Here is a 27,454-nt window from a genome sequence, read left to right as displayed (position 1 = left end):
GGCTGCACTAAAATCTTTCATCCTCTCACCAAGCAGGCGCTTCACATGGGTCCAGCCTAAAGAAGGCAGCTTTCCACTGATCTCAGTAGGAACCAGAATAGCCCCTGTCACATAAAACACACAGGAGGCCCAACGATGGCAAAAAAAAAATTAAAATGGAAATATTTCCCATGGCTTTTGCTGAGGTTTGAGTTGTGTTTTGGGCAAAGCTTGTTTCTGATTTTCAGATTGTTTTTGTCCCAGCCTGATGACCACATTACATAGCAAAGCCAAATTCTTAGCCCTCTGGCCTGACTCTTCTCCTCTTCACCTCTTGTTTCTTCATATGCAGATTGCCTCAGTTCCCAGCCAAAGCATACCCTGGTCCAAGCTTGCTCAGGAGGTGCTTTCTGCCAGAAACTTCCCCTGGGAGATTTGAGAAACAAACAAACCGAGCAGCCCTCACAACTTCCCGATAGCAAACAAACAAACAAACAAACACACACACACACACACACACCGTGTTCCTGAAATGCCATTTGACCCCGCTCTCTAGAGCCTGGGGGCAGGAGACTTAGTTTGTGATAAACACAAAACACTTGTGTCAGGGTGAATATTTGGAGCAAACTGCAGATCGCTGCCTTCTTCCCTGGGGAGGGCTAAGAGGAAAACTCCAGCAAAACCTGTTTCATGGGTCCAGCCCGTCTAAACCAGAATGGAAACAGGCTGTTGTTCCTACAGCCGCCATTTCCTAACGGAGCCAATGTTTGCTTCCTTCGCCTCGCCTCCCTGGTCTGTACGCGAGCTGAAAGCCCCAGTGGTGTCAGCTCTCTCCTGGACGCTTCTCTCTCCATCACTTGAGGCGAGATTGACAGGACATGTGTTGCAGGGGCATTAGCTCACATGCCATGACCGAGGGCTACTTGTGTGCTCCTGCTTGGAAAGGCCCGTGCTTTATGTTGTAAGTGCTGAGGGTTTACAAAATCGCTTCTCTGAAGCTTGTCTCGTGGAAGAAGCCCCATCCTTGCTTGTTTGAGAAGATGCTTTGACAGTCAGAATGTCCTGTCTCTGCTTCCCGAGCCCAAGGTCCGTGAATTGAGGAGTCCCCAGTGCTGTGGTCCTGTGCGTGCTGGGGGATGAGGGTATAACACCAGAACGGTGTGGTCCTTTATTTTCTGTATAGAGCAGCACGTGAGCTGGATGCTGTGGCGAGTGTCAGACAAAGCAGACTCTACTGACAAGTCAAGCAAATGGTTGTCTACGGCAGGGAATTGACGTGCAGAGCAGAAATGCTAGTCCGGCTGCACCTGGAGGAAGGACGAGGTTTCTGTGCTTGAGGCTTTTCTGCAGCTCAGCTCTTCCCAGAAGGGCAGGCATTGTCCCTGCCTCCCACCTCCCAGGGCAGCAAGATCAGCAGAAGCATCTTTCTGTGGCTCGCCCCCAGTTCTCTGTCCTGTCCCTGCGTGTCTCCACTCCTCCCAGCAGAAGCAGCCACGAAGTGGCCTTGGAGCGGCAGCGCGCAGCCATGCCCATCCTCCTGCAATGCCTAGGGCCACGGCTTCAGGGAGACCTGGAGGAAGGACGCTGTTGCCTTAGGAGGTTAGGAGGACACTGGGGGCAGGAATTCATTCTGGATCAAGCAAGCTGACTCTCTGGAGGATGCAGGGTGATAGTGAAGGTAAGGAGAAAGTTAATTTTATTGCAAGCTTTTTCAAGAAAGAATAACTCAGGTTAACCCATTCCTGTGGGAGCCAGCTCAAAGGAGGGCCACTTGCCTCTACAGAGCATGTCCTCACAGAGCTTAGCAAAGCCACTACACAAACTAAAGCAGGTGGCCCTTACTGATGTGATGTGTGGAGGTGAGACCATGGCTTCGCTGCACGCATTGCACACCCACTTTGCTCTCATGGCCACAAAGAGTAAGAAGCTCCATCCCAGGTGGCGGCTGAAGTGCTGAAGTCAATATAGAGGCATTATGCATCACTTTCAGCATTCCCCTTGCCAAAAATATAGCACCTATAGAAAAAAGCCAGTTTCTTCTACTGTATCTAGGTGGGCCAGGACATTCTGGATGTTTTTGAACCATAAGTCTGAGTGTTTTGGGGTTATTTTGACCCATACATAGAAAACAGGGGCCTCTTGCCGGTCTAGCTGGAGTGCCTGAAGATCACTCCTCTCTTGTCTGGGATGAAGGAAATTATTTTGTGAGTTGTTCCAGTGCAGGGTCAATGCTTTACTGAAATTTTTTCTCTTCTCCCAGTGCTGCTGTCTCCAGCCTCCCTTGGTACCGAAGCTCTCCTGCCAGGGTGCTGAGTGTACCCACAGGTGTTAGCAGCCCTGAGGGGTCTCACCTGGGACCACCACCACACCCTCCGGCCATGCTCCAGGAGCCCATTTAAGCTCTGCCTGGGGTCTATAGTCCTCTCCTGAGCTCTGTTGTTGGTGTGCCTGCTTGCAGCTCTGGTTCTGGTCCTGCCTCCTGGACAGACGGTGGGTCTATACTCCCAGGTAGTTAGTCTCCTCTCTGTGTGTCCTTGATGTGTGCTATCGCTTGTTTCTAGGCATGTTTTTGTCTCCATCTCCTTTTGTTCCTGATTGCGCTCTTTGTATGGACCCTGAATCTGGATTGTTTCCCTCTGCTGGGGTTGTTGATGGACTCCATAACTAGTGTGTTGTCCTGCTCCTGGGCATAACTCTGAAATCTGAATCCTCTGATGACAGCTCTTGCCAGTGTGTGCCTTCCCTAGGTGAAAATGCCTTCAGTTGTTCCTGCAAAGTCCTTTCACCCTGAACTTCGCATTTCCCCAACACCAAGCCTAGCCCTGTTTATTATTTATTTATTTTGTAAGGCGTTAGTCCACTTTATTTTCTATGCAGAAAGCCTCTTCTGGGCATATTTGGAGGATTTCCTGCATTGGACTGGGATTTCCTGTAATATAGCTGATGAAAATACTGATGCCTCTGCATGTAGATTTTGTTGGTAATGTGGTTATAGCCTTCCACCAGGGCTGTCCTGGGATGAGGAATCCCTGATAGAGCCTGTGCTTGGTGATTTAGAGGCCACAAGTGTGTCCACCCCCTCCAGGAAATGCTGAGCTTACCAGACCAGGATTTGTTGGGTTCTTGTCTTTGTTTCACTTGTGATGCTGATTCCTTCTACGCTCTTGTGCTGTGGGTGGTCTGGGTCTTGGATCCCACTGTTGTGGGGTGGGGAGAAAGTGGTAGAAGAGAAGACCAAGAGCCATTCCCTGGTTCATCTTGTGCTGCTAACTGCGTGTACTTCAAGTGTGCTGTGGGCACCGGGCAAGGCTGAAAGTGAGAATGAGGCAGATGGATGAGTGGTATATGTTGGGAGACAAAGAAAGTGGTTACGGCAACAGAAATACCATGCACGGATGGATGGAAGACACAGGGATAAATAAATGAATAAGGAGGTGCATGGACAGATGAGTAATGTGGGAAGAGCTGACTGCTATCACCAGCGGAGACCCCCCTGTGTCTGCCCCACACCGTGCCCCTTCCAGACACTGAATCTCAGCTGAAGTTGCCCTTTTTGGGGCAGGCAGGAGATAAGCAGATGTGGAGCACACAGTGAATTTTATAATAACACGGTGGTTATAGACAATTGCCTAATGGGGACCAGATGGTCAGTTTTATTTTAAGTTGCCCTTTAACAACATTCCCATCTAAGCTGTGTTTTTTAAGTAATAGGTTTTTAATGAGATGCCCATAAGATCTTACAACACATCGGGTTTTAATCACGCTGGCCTATTTAAATGGCAGTGTATGTCTTTAGCACTCCTTCTGCATTTTTATGGTGTTTAATTCCTTCCCACCACCATCCCTTACTCCAAACCTCAAATGGGCTGTGTCAAAGGGACCGTTCCTCCCAGCGCTGGATGCTGCCCCTGCTGAACTCCTCCCTGCCTTTCCACACTGGGACTGAGGACAGACCTCCTTCCAGGAGAGGAGGCATGTCTTGAGGTCAGGGTACAAATCTGCTTCACAAAATAAAAGCTCTGATCACAAATGCTGCTTTTGGATGGGGAAGGCAGGGAGCGGTATGATTCATCTTGAACAGATACTGTTATCAGGGCAAAGTAAGTGTTAGCTTTGGAGTGGTGCCTCCGAATTCCCCGGGCATCTCTCTGCAGCACGGCCACACAGTACGCCTGGGTGCCCCAGACGCATGTCAGACGCTTTGGCGATAAGCTGTGAGGAGTCACCGAGAATATACGCAGCCGTATCACCGGGTTCTCACATCAGGAGGGGAGGTGTCGCCGCATCATCCCCATGTCTTAGGTGGGGGCACAGCAGTCAGGTCCCTACCCCACGTGTGAGGACGAAGCAGAAACTTGGGTTTCTTGCTGCTCTGCCCTCTACCACAGTGGCACAGTTGGGCCCTGCATAGCACAGGCAGCTCGCATCATCTCTGGAAGCTGTATTCCAGTAACCCCATGTCCACTTGCCCAGTGGACAGACTTTCCTGGCTAGAACACCACCGGCTCACTAGGGCAGGGAGGGGACAGATGGAGACAATCGGAAAACATGGGTTATTGACAGTGCTAGCTGAGCAGAGCTGGAAGAGACCACAGCTCCCCCACTTCCCAGCTCAGTGTGAGCCCCGTGGGTTCATGCTGTTTACCTTTATGATCTGTGTCAGCCCACCAAGCCTTCTGTGGTGTTAATGATTGGCACCAACATGACTTGTGCTTCTCTTTGCTGGTGCTCAGCCTGATAAGGAAAAATCACCTGAACATAAGAAGCCAGTCTGCAGCCAGGTTGAGCAGAAAGCCTGCTGTCAGGATTCAAAATAGCCATTTTTTTTTTAACCAAGCAGTTCTCATGTGGGGTCCTTTCCTTCCTGTCCTGCTCTTACAGACCTCAGCAAACCTTGGACAAAGTCATGCATGACTTTCACCTCTCGCCCATCTGGGGATTTTATTTTTCCTGTTGATGTCAGAGGCTCTGTGAAAATGCAGATGAAATCAGGCTCTGCTTTCCTTCCTGGAGTCTTCGTTGCCCTTTGGCAGAGCTCACACAGATTGTGACCGTGTTGGTTAAATGACATCAGCATGTTTCAAAATTGTTACTTGTTTTTTTGGGGTATTTTGCATGTTTACCCAGCTACCTTCCAGCAGTTTCAAACTCTAATGCTTTCCACACATGGGTGGGTGGGGGATGCACAGTGCTGATGAAGGACACAGGTTTGGGGAGGCTTTCTCAGCCTTTCCTGCATTTGAAGTAGCTCATTTAAAGTCAGCTCCAAGAAAATACATCTTCCCTTCACACCAGACATAGCACTGTTTGCTCAGCAGTTCTTTGGCCTTTACGAGTTCTTGTGGGTAGACAGCTGGAGACACCAAGAGAGATCTTGTGCAGGACACAAACAAAAGGAGCAGAGGAGAGACTGTAAGGAATGATTTCTTACTGAGAAGTTTAAGTCCAGATGTGACCTTGGTCACTAGCAAGCTGTGGCACAGGTGGACACTGCAATCACTTCTCACAGTAGAACCTAAGATATTAGGTTTTCTCTTGGAGGAACCCTGAGAAACTCAGGCTTTTTGGATTGAATTCTGAGCAATGGAAGATCCAACAAGGTTGGAGGTTGTGGGCAGGAGGAGCTGAGGTGTGAATACAACCAACAAAGGTCTGCTTAATACCAGCCTTGACATGCCTGGCCTGGGCAGGGTAGCAGTACGTAAAAAAGGTTTCAGCCATGTTGGGAGTAGACAACAGATTTCTGCATTTTATCTAATCTGAAGGAGGCCATGAACACACTAAAAATGTAGACCTCTTGAGAGCCCTCCTGGCATCTGTCCTCAGGCCAAGCTTATGGGCAAGATATTTTGCCTGGTCCCTCACACCAGGGAGGAGAGGAGTCTGGAGTCACTGCTGCTCCCTTTTTCCCCTGGCAAGTAGAATAAGCATACCAGGTCTTCCTACACCTCCTCTGGAGGAACAGACAATGTTTCTGGCAAATTGGTTCTTGATGGCTAATGGCTTTTTTCTTTCCAAGGCTCCAAGCCAAAGCCTGCGTGTCCTTAGCCTCAAATCCAGTGAGATTTGATCAAGAAAATAAGAGCTCCCCTTGGAGGCACAGCAGCCCTGCAGGGAGAACAATGGCAGTCAGAGGGAGCACTGTGTGTGTTTGGCACGGAGCTAAGCCCCTGTTCTCCTCTCCCCTCCTTTGCCCCAAGTATGGGGCACGCATCCTGCAGACTCATGGAATCAGTAATTTGTGGTCAGCTCTGCTGCCTGGTGGTGGACGGAGGAGCCTCAGCACAGCTGGGAATGAGATGCACAAGGAAGTGGCAGCTGGGGAAATGGAGTTTGGCTGGCAAAGAGGCAGAAGTGGGAAAACATCGGAATACCGATGCTCTGGAGGTGTTCCTTGCCAGGAAGGTGGCTTCTCTGAACCACTGGAAGATGCTGCTTCATGCCCACAGCACCCACACCTCTGGTGGTGCCAAAAAAAAAAGGGCCTGGACTGATTGACTTTGCACTCCCATGGTGGTGTGAGACAGCTGATGGGCTCAGCTGAAGCTGAGGCTTATTCATTTATTTAGCTTCTTGCTGCTGCAAGACAAGGGTGGCAGCTTGGGAAACTTGGTCTCAGCTGATGGTTCTGTTTGGGCACATCAGTGAAGTCCCCAAGGCAAACGAGAGTGCTTGAAATGGTCTTGCAAAATGAGGGAGGCTTTAACAATATGGTGATGTCAACCCCAGCGTTGCTGGGGCCTGAGCTTTGCAGCTGCAAGAGCAATAGGATTCTGCTGGAGAAATGAACCGTGGAGGGGCTGGCAGGGAACCACTGCTAACAGTGCAGGACCTCTGGCCGAGTGGCTCGGAGTCCAGCTGTGCCATAGATCCGTGCAGCAGCTTGTTTTCCCCTTCGGTGATGACTGAAACATTGCACCATCCTGTCTTCCCTGTGGGAAGAGAAGGGAACCTGCTTCCCATCAGAGAGAGGGAGACCACCAGACAGCCCTGAGGTGCAGATGCATGAAATGAGTCCGTGAGGGACATCCATATGAGCTGCTTTCTAGGGGCTGGGTCAGAAATTCCAGTGGATAGTCTTTATTCCTCTTTTGTAGGGACTTGCACTAGAAACAAGCCTCAGAGCAGAGCACCTATTTTGAGCCCAGGCTTTGCCATGCCTTTGATCTGCTCTGTTGGAGATAGCATCCTCTCCAAGAGTGAGGCCACCCAAATGCAGCTGCCAGCTTCTGCCATGCCCTTTGTAAGGGCCAGCAGGCTCTGCGTGCCCTCCATGGGAAGGGAGAGTCCTGTCCTAGTAGTCAGGGTGTTCAGGGTGAAGTCTTCCAGGCTGTGACTGCTTTGGCACCAAGTTCAAGTCCTGCTTGTGGATGCTGGCAACTTCCTTGTAGCTGTTTTCCTCCAGCAAAGCCCTTTTGTTCTCTGGGTTGCTCAAAGACCTCTTCAAACCCCTCAGTGTCTGGGCCCAGGGGCTGGCAGAACCTCAGATGTGGAGAGCATGGTGTGGTTCTGGCTTGTTGTGTGTTATCTCACTGTGCTTTGATCAAGGCTGTGACCACTGGGGCCCTAAAGCCAGGACAGAAGAGCAGCAGTGCACCTCTGTGTGGATTTGTATGGTTCAGTTCAGCTCTGTCCTCAGTGGGATCCCTAATACAGCCTGTCTTCTGTCTAGGTTCTTATTTTCACAAATTCAGCAGTACTGCGTATCTTTGAGATCTCTTCCCTTTCAGCAAACTTGGTGGAAAGGGTCTGTGGGTTTCAGAGCAGCTAATGATGGGGGGAAGCTGAAGAGTGACATGCAGATGAGATCAAATAAGCCCATTCATTTAGGGAACCATGTTTAAAAAAAAAAAAGGCACACTGTAAAATAGGAGGGAGTGGAAGGTGGAGTTCGCAGGAAGCCTGGCAGCCATCTGAGTCTTTGATTGCTTGGTTTTGGAAATATAAAGGAAAGCTGTCAACAAACAATAGAATGTGAGCCCTTGCCACCCACCCCTCTGTTTAATCCTGAGAATGGGGATGTGGAAACTTTCCCTTTCTGTTATTGTTTCAATGGAAACATTTTGCCCCCTTGACCCTTGTCAGAAAGGATGCATCGTGCATGTAATTAAACCTCTGCACAAAAGCGTTTTCCTTCCCTAGACAAAGCTTTTCCACTGCAATTTGGCTTAACTGGAATGATGCTTTTTGCCCTGCCTCTGCAAAGGCCTTGGACTGAGCCACTTTTTATTTTATTTTTATTTTGCTGTTTGGTTATGCTCTGGTGCTGCTACTACTAACCATGCTCCGCCTCACTCTGCATCCACCCAAGAGGTCGTTCTGCTCTGTGTCAGGAAGGGCCAGGATGCTGGGTATCACTGCCTCAAAGCTGGCTTGCTGTGGTATGTCAGAAGGGGCAGGTCCCTGCTGAAACTTGTCCCATGGCTGAGGTTCTTCAAAGGATGTCTCATGTAGATCTGATGGCTGATTAGGGTTGAACTCCCCTCTGCGACGCGTCCTGTTTTAAGAGTAAGATTCAGTTCAAGATGAATACACCTAAATGCAGATGTCAAAATGTGACTCTGATCTCCCATGATGGAAGCTGGTTAAAGATTTTTAATCAGCTGGGTTAAAAATTACCTTTGATAGAGCAAGCATGCATGATAAGTCACGTTTCTTTGAAAGTCCAGGGGACAGGAGGTAGCAGACAGAGGAAATGGCTCATTCCTGGCTGCTGCCTGTGGCTGCATGGCACACGGTGAGCATCAGCTCTGAGATGCCAGTACACCCCTCCTGGGGGCTTGGAGGTGATGTGCTTTGTCCAAACTGAGCGAAGCCAGATCTTTTTGTTTATTCTTTGTCTACAGGGACACGTGGGATGCTCTGGTTCTCACCTTAATGATGACACGAGTGGTTTGGCTGGTGCAGCTGGTCATGACAGCTGAGGCTGTGTTTGCATTGCATGCGGGACAGAGAGCAGGCACCAGAAACCTTTAGGAATGCAGCAGCTTGTAACGTGGTGGAGCACAGATGTGCATGCTCATCCTGTCACCTGAGCAGGCCTGCAAGTACACTGCAAGTCTGTATTTGTAACCCCTCTGTCAAGTCTATTAGCAGTCATGGGTTGGCTGATGTCTGTTCTGTGACCACTTGGGATGCGGTGTGCCTGGGAGATGCAGCTAACAGACATTCAGTATGTAAGGAGGACTGGAGTTTGTACTGACAAGCTTGGCAGGTTCTCCAGACAGGTTTTGACTATACATGTATAAACAGGAAGATGTAAAATCTTTTGGCTCCAAAACTGGGCTGGGGAGGCTCTGGAGAGCTGGGTTCTGTTCCTGGTCTGGCTGTTCCTCCTGTCTCATCAGATATTTCTTAAAACATGCCTTGCCTCAGTTTCCCCTGGCCTACTCTCACAGTCAAATCACAACCATACTGACAGCCTCCCTCACTGGGGGTGATGACCAAGATAACCGGCGGTGTGCTGGCAGACATCCCTGTGGCATTCAAACCAGTTGGCCTCTGTGTCCTTAGCTCAGCATAAATATTAGATGGAAATGGGCAACATATTTTTCCCGGAGGGACTTCTGGACCCCTTCCAGACATAGTTGAAGGCCATTCCCCAAGCCCTTGCAGAATGTTTCACATGCCAAGGGCTAGCTGGCTGCCTCTTGCTGCTCAGAAGCTCCAACTTTATTCCTGGGCCTTGTCTGATCACATTTTGCCTCTGCCAGGATCCTATCCATGGCTAAACAACTGCAAGATGACAATGACATTGACAGGAAACCTTGCCATGGTCTGGAGAGTGCCAGCCTTGGTTTTTAACAGTGAGCTAGTTCTTTAAGTGGAGGAAGGCAGAGCTGGGTCACAATCTGTCCTCTCAGAGGCTCCCATGTTTGGAGCAAAGGTGAACAAGAGGTTGTTCACTCCATTGAACCCAACACTTCTGCTGCACCCTCAGCAGTGTGGCAGGATAAATACGGAGTCAGAAACACTTGAAGGAAAGAGTAAAGTCATGAGATCTCAGGCATCAGTGGGGGGATAATCCTGGGAGCCAGGAAGGAATTAGCCCCTTCCTCTGCTCCTTTCAGCCACGTAAAATTGGCCAGGTGCTTTGTGGCAGTTTATTGCTTTCCTCTGAGGCATTAAGTTTTGGCTGTCATCAGAGAAAGGATATCAGCATGCTGGTTTGGGATGGAAATCTCCATTCCTGTGAGTGGAAGCACCAATATTTCATTGAATAAGAAGAAAGTACTGGGGCCAGAAAAGCTTTTTGTCTCAATGACTTCACTTCTACCAGGAAAGGTCAGTCTGAGGGGAACATCCCTTCCCACCCCATCGCTTCCTACCTGCCTTGCTGGGCAAATGTAGAGCATAGGGACAAACTATCCTGACCATCAGTCCTTGTCTGAACTGTTAGCCACTTAGCTATGAAACTGAGCCCCTTCGCTCCTGGCAGGGGCTGTAGACAGTTAAGCTAAATTGACAAAGATCCCAACGTTTTGAAATACTTCCTTTGTAAGGAAAAGCCTGTGCTTATGTTGTGGGTTCAGGCCTATGAGAAGTTCAGGGCATTTCACTCTTCCCATTTTCTCTTGCTGTTTGACCTTCTCAGATTTTGTTTGTTGTCTTCTGTAAATCAGTTTCAGCATTGGTGTGACTGTGTAGGAGCTGATGGAGTTACTCCCAGGCTGGATGTTTACTTTCTAGCCTAATGTGGAGGAAGCAGTTTATGTCCCCCTAAATCAAGGCTGTATACAGTTCTCATGTATTCTTACTTCAGCCCTTCAAAAATAAGAACAAACACTTTGGGAAAATGTGAGATGACTCATCTGAGTACCCAGCTGATTCCTTTTCACTGCAAAATTCATGGCTCTTGGCTTTTCCTCCCAATTGTGTGTTCACCCTGTGAAGCTGCAGATCGAATTGGTTTGCTCACCGGATAGTCACATTGCCTCACTTAGGAAAGAAAAGAGCGAACGCTAGAAATCAAACTCTGCAGGTAGCTCATGTTCAGCCCTGAACCTCTGTAACCAGCTGACCCATCCAAGTGAGACAGCCCCAGAGAAAAGCTCAGGTCCTATTGATACAAATCAAAGGGCAGAGCAGCTTCCTGTTGCTTCTAGATTTAAAGAACAAGGCTCAAATCAGTTTGTGTGGAGATGTGTGCCCCTTGAAAGTGAGGGAAGTGTTGCTCTGTACAGCCTGAGACTAACAGTGTGGAAGGGACAGTGGCATAAAATGGACCTGTGCTGTCATCTCCCTTGGGGCCAGTGGGAGAGAATGTGTCCCCTACACCCCTCTGAAATGGCTCACCTTTTCTGGAGTCAATCCTAAACTGCCTGTGCCAGTGGTTTCTGCTCCTGCACAGGTGTAGACCAGCTGTGGCAGGGTCTGCTCCCTTCTAAGATGCCTTAAGCTTGGGCAGGGATGAAAGTGTCACTAGCACTCTAGATGTAATCTGTCAGACTTCTGAGATGAGTTTCACTGTTTATTTCACTCTGGAGATCACCTATCCTTTGACATAAGACACTGATTTTAGGACTGTAGGAGTAGCAAGTCTGTGATCTAGGATCCATCTGGTTGAGGTCCTGTGTCTGTCAGTCGCATGCACTGGAGACTTCGGCATTGCCAGTCTGAGAGACCTGTTCCCTGGGTCTGGTCCCACTTAGCCTGGAACAGACACTGATTCCATCCCCTTAGGGTATGGGGCAAGATCTCATTCAAAACACTGGACGCTGATAGACTGGGCACGAAATATAGCAGGCACCCCAGGTCTACTTTCTTCATTGCTTTCTGGGTTACTTTCCTTCGCTATTCCTGCTTGCCAGGGCAGTTGTCAGTAAAACTAGATGCAGCCCTACTGCAGGTCTTGTTGCCCTGTGTGGAGGGAAGGATGGAAGGCAGAGCTGGTTCCCAGGGGGGAAGGCCAGCACAGCATTGTCTTTGCCTCCATTTGAGTTCATAGGCTGGTAGACTGAAAAATACATATAGACTGTATCAGAGCATAGCATCATGTCATACAACCTTAGAATAACAGAAAGTAAAAAGAAATGTAAGGTATGTGATAGTGGACAGTAAAAGTTCGGAAAAGAAGGAAGACTAGGCATAAAAGAGCAAAAGCTGGGTTTAGAGGAAGAGTTGGCTTGCCAGGTAATTTTTTCTTCCCAAGTGCTCCCCAGCCTTAATTTATACAATATAAATAATTAAAAGCTGTGCAGGCCCAGTGCTAATCCTTGTGGTATTCCACAAGCAACTTCCTTCCCGCTTAGAAAGGATTCCATTGAGAATTATCCGATGGTTCTTGCTCTGCAGCCAATTTTCCACTCCCTTCCACAAGTCAGCGAGTAGAGCCTGAGCTCTCCTTTTCCTTGGTTCAGCCTCTCCCAAAACGAATGGCAGAGAAATCCCAGTATGTGAGGCCTCTAGCAAGCCTATTTCCTCCAGTCCTGGAGCTATCTGTGCTAAAATCTCACAGCAGACCTGGAGGGAAGAGGAGGAGGTCTTGCAGAAAGCTTTGATTTCTGAAGCCAGCTTCGACCACACCACATCCATTTGGGCACGTAAATGAGTCCTGCAGCAGTTGTGCCATACCACTGCAGCTGAAGTTTGACAGTCGAAATTGATATGGTAGTGTGGTATTGTCCCAGAAGTGCAGGGCACTAATGGAGACCAGTTTAACTTGCGTGCTGTGGGAGCATCAGTAATGTGATGGAGACCCTGGAATAAAGAAGGGGTTGTTCTCTATTCCTTTCCCTGCACTAAATTGGCTGGATGTGCCTTGATGTCACAGGAGTATGGGTTTAGAAGGGATTATGGAGATGTGGTGAGTCTCAGTGACATGTATCCTGTATACAAAATGGAAGACTTCCATTGTGATTTAGGCAAGGCTGAATACTTCTCATCTGAAAAGAGTAGGAATGTAACCCTAGAAAAAGTCTCTGTAGCTGCAATCCCTGTTCCTTAGGGATGGGGACACAGATTAGTTCTAGTCAATCTCTGTGAGAGAGAGCCAAGTTTTGAAGACTATCAGCAATGCGTTGCTGGAAAGACACAGACTTAGTGTTTGTGCCAACATTTTGCAATGGACGGAGGAAAAAAAAAGCATATTTGGGGAGAATGGTTGCAAAAGCTGAAGGAGGCTTTTTCAAGTAAGAAATTACCTGACCGTGGGCAGAGGGAAGATTATCACACATTCAGACATTCAGGATCCTTGCAGAACTGCTCTGCTTAGGCTTCCTCAAAGAAAGGGAGTAAATTCCCAGTTGCTGAATTAGAGATTAGAAGTGAATAATTTGATATGAACTGGCTCAATCACAGACTTGTTTTCAGCAGCAAGTTTGAAAACAAAGTATTTCGACAGCCAGTTCTCCACGACTGCACCAAACAGCCTTGTGCTGCTAGTATTACCCTCTGCTCTTATGATTTAACTTTGTCCAAAGCAGAATAGTTTGGGAGCTTGGCTTTCCATCTGGGTCAGACTGTTGTGGTATAAACAAGAAACAAACTACAGACGGACCCCGTTTGTATGTACTACATGCAGACCCTGGGTGACACAGTGGCAGTCTCTGTGCATCAGGGCTTCCCTGAGCTCGGATAGATGGCCAGGACACCATGTCATCCTTGAAGGATGTGGCAGGTATCTGGGAGAAACAAATATTCAAATAGTCTGCCCGGTGGCAAGGACACACACTGGATTTAAAGAGGAACCCCAGATGTGTGTTTTGCAAAGTCACATTCAAGACTTGTTTGTCACCAACAAGAGACCAAGATCTGCTAGTCCAGCGTTGCCTGTGGCATTCCTTGCCACTTAAACAGTTGGCAAAGCAAATGTAAGAGGAAGGCAAAATCTGACTGAGGATTCAGTCAGGGCAGCGGTGAGGCTGGCTGTATATTGAAGTGCACCAGTGTTTCTGCAGGGAAGACAATACAACTGCTCCCATAAAAATCCAGGAGGTGTGCTGCTGCACGCTCTGGCCAGCCGCCGCTAATGAATCATCCAGCTCCTGGATCATTCCCATGAAAGGGATGGAAAATGGATCCAATCCAGAGATCTTGGGAGTTCATTGCAATGTGATAACCCTGTTTACTACTTTAAGAGCTCCAGAAGTTCAGGAGGTGCTGGCGGAACATCTGCTTACTGCAGGATCTTGCCAGCTGCTCTTTGGAGATATCTGTGCTTCATTTGTTCATTTGGGATGCCTCAGTGTGATACTGTATCCTAAAGAGTAAATGGGTCTGGAGAGGAGCAACCCTGCTTCACTTCCCGATGGAAACTCAAACCTCTGCTAAGCTCCCAACAGGTCCCACTCAATTCTCAGAGGGCACAGCAGCTGGGAGCTGGGGCCATACTGCCTTTACAGTTTCCTTTTCTTCTTGCTGATCCACTTGCAGAAACTCTGAAGTTACTGGAGAAAACATACCTGTGGAAGATTCCTGATCAGACCAGGAAGCAAGAGTAAGAATCAGCTGGTGCATGTTTTTTTTTCAAGAAGCTGTTATGGAGAGGAAGTAAATGGAGTTAAAGATAATCCTGGGATTAATCAAAAGATGATACAGGCAGCCTGGGAATAGATGAAAGCCTCTCTGCACAGTTTGCTTTAATAGTTTCTGCCTGAGCCACCAAAAGCTAGGTGACCACCACTGTGCTGGGCAGCTCCCCGTACATGTGTCTGTGTACATTAGGCTGGGAAAAATGCCTTTCTGGGGCCTTGGGTCCAGCTTCAGGTTCCTGCTTTCCTACATACAACCTGCAGGACCTCTAGCTCCTCTTCTCAGCCTGTATGGGGGATAAAAAGGGCTGGGGAATGGACATGAGACCTGTAGCAGTGACCTGGGGCCATCCTGAGGATGGTCTCATGAGCTGCAGCCATGCAGTGACCTGAGAGCACCATGCAGGAGAGGCTGGTGCAGAAGCAGAGCTGGGACCAGAAAGGGAGCTGCCTGGGTGCCTTCCCCCTGCTCCTGACATCTGCTTGTTCCCCATGGATCATGGGGACAGGCTGTGCCCACAAAAGGAGGAGAGCTGCAGTGGAAGAAGCCCCTGGACAAAGAGGGATCCCACTGTGATGGTGGTGGGGAACAGCAAGAGCTGGCTGGGCAGGGTTTGCCCCCAGCCTCGTGTCCTGCAAGCCACAGGAGCGAGGATGCCACGCTCGACAAATAAATGCTTGTCCCTTTGCCCTGTCGTCAAAGGCTGAGTTCCTGCATGCTTCCCAGCCGCTGAGGATCTGGACTCCTGTCAGCCACATCTGCAAAGCCAACCCCACGCCTGCGGGCAGCTTTTCACTCTCGGGGAACTGCTGGCTGGAGGCAGGGCCCCCGCAGGCTCCTTTCACAAAAGGCAGGGTGATGCAGCCTGGTGCATGCTCCTCCCTGCCCCGCTGCCCAGGGAAGGGATGCTGGAAGCCGGAGGGCTCTGCGGCCGTTTTGGGGAGCTAACATATCATTTAAGGTCAGCCCTGGTGCCATTTGGAGTGGAGCTCGTATTTCCTAAACTGAAACAGCGAGTTCTGAATGTAATTACAGGATTAAAGGCGTGTTCTGGGGCTGAACACATGATTTATAAGCAAAGGTTACACTTTCAGTCTGTTTACAATGTGCTCTTGGCCCTGCTTAACCCTTTCTTTGCTTAAGATAAATGGTTGTTTTGTATTTCAGCCATGTGATAATTTTCCAGGTAAAAGGGAATTCAAAGGGTAGTAACTTTACTCCTGTTCTGGTGCTCGTGCATGATGGTGAGAGGGTGGAGCAGTGAGGAAAACACTTGTGGTCTACAGTGGGGATGGATCAGGGAGCTGCTGGATATGTTCATCCTATAGCAGGGGGAACTGAGTGTTTTGATTTTTTTTTTGCCTTTACCTGTTATCTTCTTAGTGTACTAGAAAGCCAAAGCTGTAACACCAGAATTAAGTCCCCAAACAGCCAAAGTTTTAGCTGATAATCACTTTTCTAGTTGAAGATCTCCATAGCGTTCCTCAGTTCTTCCCAAAGCTGTTCTCGATGGTGGTCTCTGAACAGTAAGTTTGGAAAAGAATTATGAAGATCTTATGAAGATCAAGCCTGATACCTGACAGGTGAGCCCTGGACAATTTTCTCTGTCAGTTCATCTGAATCCACCAGTTTTTGGTAAAGCCAAAGCTTATTGCTGACTGTGTAGGGATCTAGAGATCTCATAGCTCTGGAGAGGAAATAATCAGAATTTCTTACTCCTTTTGAATGCACAGCAAGTGCAATGATTAAATAAGGCACAGAGTAGGTCATGTGAATATGGACACGGTCCAAATACTTCCAAAGGAAGGAAAATCTGTTGCCATCCCAATGATCTTATTCCAAAAGAAGCTATAGTATTCAAAATTCACGTTTTATATCCAGAAAGTTGTCAAATTTTATTTCCTGCTGTTGGCTTTAGGGTTGACTCTCCCATCTTGCTGCTTAGCACAGCATTTCTTTAAGAGCTCTGGTGGATTCAGAGCTACCCACAGCCTAAATCACTGCTACTTTAGATGGAGCTGCACTTGTCGCAGACCTATGGGTTACATTTTTCCAAGCAGGAGTACAGATTAGAACATACATTCTTTTCATCTAGTTCATAATCTGCTATTTTCAGATGGTATGAGATACCAAAGCAACTCAAGTATTTTGCTGCAGGTCCAGGGCTATGAGTTCAACTTTTTTTTTGCACTTATTACAAAGGCTTCCTGCCAAGGTGGGAGTAAAAAGGTGCCTTATTGTTCTCACTGGACAGGTCAGAAGCAGTGTGGATTAAGTGTCTGATGTGAAATTAGGTATGCGTGCTGTGGAGTGCTCTGTAGACATAGTCCAGGCCACGAAAAGCTTATAAATTTTTTAGGCAAAGGTCTAAAAAGAAATATCTACAGTTTACAAGTGTAAATAGGGTTTATCGACATCCCCTGAGTGATGTATGGCCCAGACAGGAGTAGATCCACTGATGTCAGCCATATGTCCCCAGTTCCAGCAGACCCATGATCCAGGACAGCAGCACGTGGAGTGTGCAGAGGGATAATGAAGTGTTCTTGCAGGAAAGTCCTAGATAGGCCTGGTAGGCTGGACACCAGATGTTGAGCAAAGAAAAGCTATGCCAGGCTTGCACCAAAGAAATTTTTCTTCCTTTCCTCTCTTCAAGATGAACATCCTCTTCTACATTACATTTCTGGTGCTGCCTCTAGCCCCAGGGAAGAAATGTCCCTACCCTTGCCCTGGCTTTCTCTGTAGTCTTTGTGGAATGAGGACAATGGGTTATTGCTAACACAATCTCACAAGAGGCAAAAAGGAGAGGAGAGATGCAGGCCTGGGAATTCCAGTGACCACTGGGCCGAATCGATGTCATGCTCCAAATGTGAGAATTCGTGTGGAATCAATGCCTAGAGCAGTTTATGGTCTGCTTAATGTGTATTATCTTCCTTGTGTTTGTACAAAAGGAAAGGATTGATGGAGCTGGGAAGCCTTGCCATTCTTATGCAAGATAAAGAATGTTACCAATGCTAAGAGGGGGGCTGTATTTTGTGTTCACTTTCTCTGTTTAGATCGCGTAAGGGTGACTAACTGACAACCCAGAAGCTGGATCCACATCCCAATATCCAGTTCACAGGCAGGCTTACCATACTGGGGGCGTGTTTTGTGTTTGTAGGTGCCATGTTGACCCAGGTCAGGCTTGGTAGGTTTATTAAGTTGCAGTTTGAAGTTGCATCTGCCTGGTCCCTGAACACCTGGCTGGGAATACAAGAGTTTCTCAATAATTTAGAAGTTAGCCATTCCTGGCTTAAGTTGTGGCATTGTTCAGCTATTTTTGTTGGCTTGGCAAGACTCCAACCATCTAGCCACCCATCTATTTTGTTACTATAGCACCAATGCCACTGGAAACCTAGAGCACCAGGTTACAATCAGGAAGACCTGGACTTCCAGGGAATGATGAAGCAGAGGAGATGAGAAACCCTATCATTTGTGTGCCAGGGTAATGTTGTCATTACCACAAGTTTGAAACCCAGGCTCAACCCCTTGGCTGCTAATAACCGGCTGAACAGCGATAGTTGGTTGCACATGGAAGTGGGTTTTAACAGGGCCACATGCATGGTCATATCTGTGAACAAAGAAGGAAAGGCAAACTGGAAAAAAAGGAAAAGCTGTTCTCCCAAAGATGGTGACTATGCAAAAGACAGGGTTTACAGCGAATGTCCAGCTGAATACACATTCCTGGTACAATGATGTGGTTAGAAGAGCTGACACAATCCTTTGAGTTACAGAGGCATGAAGGAACTCTGCTGGTATTATACCAAATAAAACTGAAGTGAACAGAATGCTCTGCTTGCAAACTTGAAGTCAGGAGATCAGAAATGCCTGGAGACAGGCTTCCTGTGCAACCTTCATTTGGGCACAGTGTAAGTGGTTTTTTTAAATTCCTGTGAGGTCCCTGAATGACTTGGTGCACTGTGGACATTACACACCTCCCCTTAAGTTCAGCTGCAGGTTGAGCACCCAGCATTGCCCTAACCCAGAGCCTGAAGGTTTCCAATGGGTTGCCAGGAACCAAAGAACACAGGGCGGCTGCTGGTGAAAAATTTTAGATGGACTTGCCCAGCTTGACACTCTCCTATCCAGGGCAGCACTCATTTCAACCTCAGATTGCACATCTCTTACTTGATGACACTGACATCCTGATGATGTGCCAGGTTGGTACATTCCTTTTCTGAACCTGCAGACAAAATAGGATGGCTGCATTTTATTTTTTTTTACTGGTGTGGAAAGAATCTTTGTACAGGACAGAGAAACCAGGATTCTGGGTTTCTTGCATCCAAGAGAAGCTGACTACAAGAAGGTGAAAGCAATAGCAGCCTTCCTTGGGCCATGCCAGAGAGCTTGGCAGAGTGGTACAGAGCTACCATGTCTTGCATAGCAGTGAGGGCCCTTTCTGTGCGATGGGGATGAGACCCAACACCCCTTCAGTCTTTCTGGCAGGGATGTTTTGGAAGCCTATCATGCCTGCTGGAGCCTGGTATGCTGGGGAGATTGCAGGCCCTTGGGAGGGGTGATTGCAGGAGGGGGAGGATTGTTCCTGTGGCTCAGCCACTAGTCTGGGTCTTGGGAGCTGTGGGTTTATTTCCTGGCTCTGCTGCCGGCTCCCAGTAGGCAAGGCTTGGAGAGGTACTCTCTCTAGCTCTGTTCCCCAACTGTTCATTGCATGCTATCGTGTTATTTTAAAACCCCAACCCGGCTGCAATAAAATGCCTCGTATTACGTGACGGCCCACAGCTTCATTTGTGTCTTCAATGGGTAATTTGCAAGGGGATGTAGGCCCCAACCAAAACCCTGAAGCCCCCGGTCCCCTGACATTGGAGTCTGAATCCTGCAGCTTTTGTGCAGTTGGAAATGAGGTGCTGCAGTGGTTGAGTCAGCGATCTCTGATAATGCTTTTGTGGTGAAACTTCCCTCTGTGCCCAGAGTCTGCATAAAGCCTGCTCAGTACTTAACCCTCACTTCATGCCACAAAGTATAGCTTGTTGGACTTGAAATGGAGCTCAGACCCTGATGGGATGCACAAGACCAGTGAGGTGGGGTTCTCTGTTAAAGGGTGGAGAGACAGGCTCCTGGGGATTCTTCCTATCCTTAATATTCATTGATCTGGAGCCAACCCTGAAGAACCTAATTCATCCCCTTCCCAGCTCCTCTCCTTTTGCCTGGTGCTATTTAAACTCCCAAATTAAGAGTAACACCCCATACCAGCAAGTTTACCATCTCAAGCAGGACAATACGTGGAGATGAGCACAAAGGCATAAGACTATATGGTCTTGAGGGTCACGAAGATCTTTGAGCACCTCAGTCTTGGAGAAATTTAGGGAAGGGTTTGTCAGGGCTGTGCTAAAGCCAGACCTGGATTGTAACACTATTGTGGTCATTTTGCCTTAGTGGATGGGCGTAGCCAAAGTGGGAGGGAAGGCAAACAAAATCTGGAAGTGAGCTGGAGAAACTGTGGAAGAATGAGGAGAAAAAAATCAATGAATTGCATGGCAGTTAACAGGGGGGAGAGGTGATGGAAAGTTGTTCAGTGAGAAGAGGACTTAAGCTTATTCAGGAGGTGCTGAGAGTCCAGAAAAGAATACAGTTTAAGGAAGGGGTTGAATAGACTAATGCCTTGGTGCCAAAGTCAAGCTTCTGCCAATATGAACCATCATGAACTGCACGATGGCAGTATCTGTGGGCTGTAAATGGGACCAGGGACACCTTGCAGCTGGCGTTGAGGCACCCATGGGTTTTGGTGCTCCAAGATGGGAGATGTGGCCCCTGTTGATGTGGAAGAAGGGTGGGGAGGAAGGATGTTAGGCCTTCCCAACAGACACCTCTAAACCTGACCCTACTGTGTCAAAAAGAAGCTGAGAGGTCTGAAGGTGACTGAAGGAATAGCAAAGCCTTACCCCCATGGACAGAAGTAGATCAGTCTCCTGCTATCGCATTTTCTGCAGAAACCTTCACTTTTCCAGGGAACTACCATCATTTGAGCTATTTTAAGACCAGACTGGATTGAGTTCTAGGAAATATACAGTAAGAAGCTGCCCCAGGACTGGCAGGGAAAGATGCCAGCTGGTCAAAGCCTTTTCAGTAATGTCGCCATTTGTACAAATGTTTATATTTCCTTGCCAGCCCTGTGGACAATTAAGAAAAGGCTTGGCTGAGATGCAGGCTATCATTATTGGTCTAGACGCTGGATTGGCTCCACATCATAAAAATCTTAAAGATGGAGAGATGTATGAAGCAGTCATTTGCAAACTGTAGAGAGCATTCTACAAATCTATAAATATGACCAGTGAAAAGAGGAAACAACCCCTATGCATCTATGGCCAGCAGCTTCACTGAATGGTCACACGTCAGTCATTGGGAGACCAGTCAGTAGCTCCACTTTCTATGCACATGCTTCCACTTAAAAAAAAAAAAAAAAAGGCAGTAACTCAATTTTCTTCTTTCTCTGGCTTTGTTCTGAAAGCTTGTTGAGTGCCTCTAACTCCTGTTGCTGTCGAGAGATGCTTAGCACTTCCCCAAAATTGCTAGCACTGGAGCCTTGTCTATAGCCAGCACTGCTAGGTCTGACCACTGGAGAGAGGGCTGTCTCTCACCTCCATGGGGCCATTATTTAGCTACGTAAGGTGGAAGAAACTTGGAAGGCGAGGCCAAAGGGAAGCAACTCATCAGAAGCCATTCAACCATGTCAAAGCGCTGCTGGGGACCAGGAGATAAATCTGTGATAAATGGGAATCTGATCTTTTCTCCATTATTTGGCCTCCTCTTTGGCTTTGGGCTCGGAGTTGTGTTAGCACTCAGCAGTGAAATTCATGGTTCAGGGGCTTGTTCTTAATTTCCTACTTCCATCGCACCAGTTAGCGAAACTTCCACCTGGAGAGACGTCCAAACTTTGCCTGGGGTGGATGACGTCAGCCTGATCTCATCGCTGCTCATTTATCCGCACCGGTTATCTCTGGCTTCGGTCTTAACTCATTCAGATAATTGCATACACTTTCCTTTGGGACTCACGAGTCCTGCCGCCAGCCTTGCCAGCAACCCCCATCATGTTATCTCATTATTATTCATGCTAACAAGGAGCGGGAGGAAACAAACTCAGGCAGACTGAGGCTTATGAGCCACTTTATCCCTGCCAGTCTATCCCTGTTCCTACCCCACTTTGTCCCATGAAGATTTTTTTAACAGTGCTATTCACTTGCACACTCTTAAAACTATGCATTGGCCCAGGAAACGGTCTTGGTGGATGGCTCCATTAATGTTAGGATAATAGGTTTTAGCTATTTGTTTCATGAATCTACCCTGCAAATAGTCTTCAAAGTCAGCAGGTTATCTGAGAGAATGTCTTGTCCTCTGCCTTATGGTTTGTGTCCTGCCTTGTTCCCTCAGGTTCCTACCTATGCTGTGAAGCCATTGGGGCAGAGATCCCCTTTACAGATATGGTTGTGTTAGGTAGAGATGTGTGGTGTATGTATAGATATGAGCTCTACCAGAGGGGAGGTGTGTACTGCCTTGCTCTGCTTCCCAGAGGCATCACGTAGGGGACTTTGTACAAATGATGTATTTCATACTTTTTTCCACAAGAATTTATCTCAGGCTCCTTCAACAGGGATGGTCAGAACCAGAGAAATAAGCAGACTGGAAGTCTTCAGCTGGGAAATAATGTGACCAGCAGAGGATTTAACAGACATCTTTATAGGTGGGAAAAGTATAAAGTAAGCAAACAAGAAAGCAATGACATAATAAAAACAAACTCAGACCCCCCTGTAAATTAACCATAGGAGCTCATTCCCACAGGAATCTGTGAAGGCTAAGAGCTGGCATGAGTTCAAAAACTGACTGGAAAAATAAAGGGCTTTTGAGCACAAAGCAACCATCCTTGATCTCTGGAGGGTGGGAGAGTGTTTCAGGGAAGCATCACTGTGCACTTGCCTGGTCCTTACGTTCTTCACTGAGCACCTGTTACTGCCTCATGCAAAGAAAAGATATTGGGCCCTTTGGGCTGGTTGGATCTGGCTGTACTCATGCTCTAATGAAATCAGCACAGTTCTGACCATGGAGTGAGTGCTGAGGATCTGGCCCAAAGAGTGTACTGCAAAGTAGCTTGGAGCAAAGCAGGGAAATCAGATCTTGCTTGCTTAAAATCAAAACCAGGCTTAAAAAGCAATTGCAGAGCAAGAGCACCATTCTCCAGGAAAGCTTCCAAAACCAACTCCTGGCCTTGGAGAATAACATGGCAAACCACCAATAAATAAATAAATAGATAAAGAAATAAATGCAAAACCTGTGTACAAAGCTCCCTGAACAAATGGCAAAAATATTTCTAGTTTTCAGGCCACCTGCTTGTCATCTATCACTTTGGAAAAAAATGAATGTTCTTTAAATATTTATATGGGGAAAACAGACCCACCCTCCTGGGTTTGCATGGTGATTTATGCTGTGGCATTTTCAAGGTCATCCACTGCCTAAATCCCCCGTCAGTCTGAGACCTGGGTCCTGCAAGGAACCCGATCCCCATGATCATCTAGATTAGAAGGGGTAGGGCCTGTTTCCATATGTGTCTTAGTGCTGGCATCTGAATTTCAAATGAATTTGCTGATTCCTCACTCTGCACTCAGATACCAGCATTCTCCTTTGGCTGCTCCAATGAAGATTTTTCTATGACGAGTTTTCAGTTGAGGGGCTTTCAGTGGCAATATTCTAAAAGACACATCCTGGAGTCACATTTCAGGCTCTCTTGGCCAGCTCATAAACTCTCCCTGTGGACTGGAACTTGACGCGTTCATGTTGTACTCCTCCTCCATGAGGAAAGGGAAGAGGAGTCTTTTGACCCAAGGGGAACCAGGAATAAGATAAAGTCAATGTTTGCAACCACTGGGAGACTGCTTGCTTGCTTGTCTGTTTCTTTGATCAAGTGTATATAGACACGTGATGCTTGGCATAGGAAAGCTTGGGATCAATGAATAGATGGTAGATTGGGTAGACTGGAAGGATTCATCCTCTCTCAGGAATGAAATAGGCAAAGCTAAATAAACTGATCTTTGGAGTTGGTGATCTCTACCTAAAAAAAAATGTTGGGTAGGTAGGTATAACTTTAATCAATTCTGCCCCAGCTGACGGTAGGTCTCTGGAGTCCTACCATAATTTGGGACCTAGAAACAAGTCTAAGTTTAAATCTCTCTCCTCATCACCCACTACTGGAACATCTAGAAGTTCCTTCTTCTCTAACGTGCACAGGGTGTTCAAAGATCAGGCTTTACCCTGGAGCTCTCAGCAAATGAGAAGGGCATGGCTAAATTCAACTGCACACATAAAACACACTGTTGCTTGTAGAATTTGAGGTCAGCACATGAAATGTTGCTGGAAGACCAAAGGGAAATGCTGCATGTATTGATTTCAGACAGTAATTAACCATCTTGATTAGAAAAGCCCCAAATGCTGTACCCACAGTTACCTTGCTTCATTTGCTCAAGTGGGAAATATAATAGAAGGGAAATCCCCAGTTTTATTGTTTTTTTTTCATTTTTTTCCCCTCCTCTCTTTCTTACTCTCATTAGGCAAAAATCTGCCTCGTCAGTACTTTTTCCGAGCACCCTAATGAGAGACAAAATATACCTGTTGGCGAGAGGCCTCTCAACACAGACTTCTGTGTTTTGCTTTGTATAGAGTAAAAAAAAAAAAAAAGAGAAAAAAAAGAAGAAAAAAAAAGGAGAAAAAAAAAAAGAACCCCGCACCACAACAGAGCTATTAACTCTTTCAGGACTAACGCATCAGGTTGCTATGAGGTACAAAGCGAGAGAACCTGCACACAAGATCCCAAGGAGATGGTCATGGACAGGGGGAGCAGAAGAGCAAGGTGGTCCCAAGAGCAAGCGTGGACCAGGTAGCTCTGGAAATTGCCCACTGCAGCTACAGCTTCCTTTGCCTTCAGCGTGGAGGTGGGGTCAGAGTAGGCATGTGGCTACAGACATATTCCTCCCGGGGCAATTTTTCATGGATGAATAAGAATGATCATCCCTTGAGCTCTGCACATGGATTTTGCACTACCCTCCAGCAGAAGCCACACCATGGGCAGGGAGGACTGACAGCGTGCTCTCTGTTTTATTATGCTCTCTGTATTATTTTTCCTCCCTTATAAAACACAGCTTTAGAAAAATTGGCTTGTTTGGCTGAGTTCAGACCTCTGCGCCTTTCAGCTGAAGCTGGCAAAAATGAAGGAATTTCTTCGTTCTCAGCATTGCTTGGCCTTAGCAGCTAGTGCAGAAGCAAGTTTAGAGCACTGGAAGGGGAATGCTGTTGTTACTGGTTCTGTACCTGCTTGTGGTGACCACTTAAATGGACATTCCTTGGTCTCCCAGGCTGCAGGTCTATCTGCTGCAATGAAATTTCTCACTTTAAACATGAAGACGCAGATTGATCCTGTCTGAACTTAATGCATATTCTTATCTACTAGGCTAACTGCCTTGTGGAGTAACGCCCATCGCTCTTGCTACGCTATGACTTCCCCTCCAGATTCCCTGTTTCTTTCCTCGTTTCTGCCCTGGGCTGGATTCATGATAGTAACCAGTCACTTTGCCTTCAACGTTGTGGGTATATGGAAAGAGAAAGGAACAATATTCAGGTGTGAGGGGGGTAAAACAGCATGGGTCATATTGAGAGGATGGGACCCCCTCATCACATAAACAAACACATCCTGCTTTCCCCACCATGCTGAAGACCCAAGAATCTTACTTGTGATTTGGAATTACTGAGGCCGGTGTTATATATAGGAGGATGAACTGCAGGCATCAGGCATTGCAAAGTCAGTCTCTTTTCCCTACTCCAAGCTAGGAAGACATATATTCTACTGCTGTTCCTCTGAAATGTACTTCACCCAGAGCCACCTGCAAATGAAGGGCTGTCCTGTTGCATTGAACTTAATCAACAAAGCTGAGGTGGGATAAGATCACAGTTGTGCTGCCTGCCGTATAAGGCTCCAAAACCTCAGTCAGAACAGCAAATCAACATATGAACTGCCCACCTCCTGTTTTTATCTCTTTGTCTTTATGTGCATTTGGAACTGAGAAGAAGCCAAAGAAAATAATTCAAAAGGTTTATCCAGCCATGTTTGTTTGTTTATTTATTTATTTATTAACTCTTCTTCACCAAGGTTATACCTAGAAAATTTGAAAAGTTGTTCCTGATTTCTGTAATAGTGGGTGGAAATCTGAACTGAGAACTCACGTTGGACTATAAATCATACACATATTTGAACCATATATGCCTTTGGTATGGCATTATCTTTCACTGTGAACACTGCTATCAGGAAAAAATGTGAAGGCCAGTCCATATTTTCTTCTACACCAAACCATTCCTTTTGGCTTTTTCACCTCCTGGAGCTTCAGCTTTAAATGTAGCGGGAGCACAGTGTTGGTCTAGCCAGGGCAACGTGGGACAACGTGGCCTAGAAAACCCACCTCAGAAGTAGGGTGAGTTACCTTATGCTATGCTCTGCTCTGGCACAAGCTGGCTGGCACTAAACACTACCTCTACACAAAACTGCAGTCACCGTAGCAGTGTTCCTTTAGGAAAGTGGTGTCCACCCTCCAGAGGAACATCAGGAAAGACAACCCATTTCCTCAGGGCTCCTCATACCTGCAGAGTGTATGGCCTAAATTGTCAAGGTGCCATGCTCTTTCTGCTGGCTGAAAGAGGCACCTAAAGATGGGCCTTGACTTGATGGGCACAGGTGTTAGAGAGAGTAGGCCCCTCCTGGGAGCTGCAGAGCCTGTCCATGTTTCAGTGGGGCTGTGTGGTCTCACAAGACACCCAGGGTGCTCTGGACATCCTGATAGAGGGGAACAAGAGACCAATTTAAGGAGGATGGAAAAGATCGAGGATTGAAAAGTGTGAATAGTGAGCTTGAGACCCGCAGGCTGAGTCCTTCTCAAAGCACAGAAGGAAAGGAGCCCACGAGACAGAGCCTTTGTACTGAAGAGATGATCACTGGAGATGGCAAAAAGACATAGCGTGGGGTCAGCAGACAGGTGGCTATCTTCACCCTGCTGTGTTCCCATCACACGAGCAGGAGGAGCAGAGACTTCAGAAGCAGGTCTGTGGTATACCTCAGCGAGCCTTGCTCTGCTGACTTCCCGGGCTCTCTGGTTTGATTTCCCTCCACTTAGGGATTTGGCCCAGATTGTGCTTGGACTGTGAATGCTTCCAGATGTTCCCAGCCTTCAGGGGGACAGAGGCACGCCAGGCTGTAATTGGTATGCAAGCAAGCCCCGTCCGAGGGGCATATAAAACATTACCTATCCCTTGGCCAGTGCCTCCTGCCTGGAGGCCTGCTGGTCGCCGGTGGCAAAGGGGAAGGAAAATATCACAGCCTGGTGGAATGGTTTCCTTTATTACCATATCCCTGGGCAAAATGGCCGGTGCTCTAAGTGACACCTGGATGGAAAGGCAGGAGAATGCAATAGGAGGAAGCAATGAGAAAGCAGTCCAAGCCAAAAGCATTAAAAACCTGAAAGAAAACATTGCTTCTCTCGCTGCTGCCAAGTTTATTTCAGTATGTGGCAACCTGCTGAAGTACGTTCCTTTATAGGGGAGGAATTAGAGAGGACAAGACCTTAAATTCCTCCCATTTGCTTAAGAACTCCAGCAAACAGCTCCTCCTTCTTCCCCCTCCTGCTGGTCCAATTTTAAGGAGATTTTAATTTGAGCCCAAAGTGCTGGAACATAGACAGGAAACAGCTTATAATTTGCAAAAGTGTATGTAGTTTCATGGAAAAGCAACATATATACCGAAACCTATGCTTTTCAAATTCTTCCCAGCAGCCATCTCTTCTGGCCTTGGGACAATGAAGTCTCTGTGTTCAGGTCTGTTTTCGGTCGAAACGGTCCATGACTGCTCTTTTGTGACCAAACAGAATGCAAGGGCGAGCCGGAGTGCGCGCTCGGTGCTTTAATTGCTTTGGGTCACATGGCT

General features: G+C 47.4%; 1 long non-coding RNA gene across 1 annotated transcript; it reads left to right on the top strand.

Moving 5' to 3' along the window:
- The first annotated feature begins 578 nt into the window (after positions 1–578).
- LOC308198614 lies at positions 579–27,235 on the top strand. The gene is made up of 2 exons (XR_013954059.1): positions 579–2,469; positions 24,245–27,235. It is a non-coding gene; the product is annotated as an uncharacterized lncRNA (long non-coding RNA).
- Positions 27,236–27,454: the final 219 nt, after the last annotated feature.

Source organism: Anser brachyrhynchus (genome assembly GCF_964034855.1).
Source record: "Anser brachyrhynchus genome assembly, chromosome: 7".
Taxonomy (NCBI): domain Eukaryota; kingdom Metazoa; phylum Chordata; class Aves; order Anseriformes; family Anatidae; genus Anser; species Anser brachyrhynchus.
This window is presented reverse-complemented; position numbering and strand designations above follow the sequence as displayed.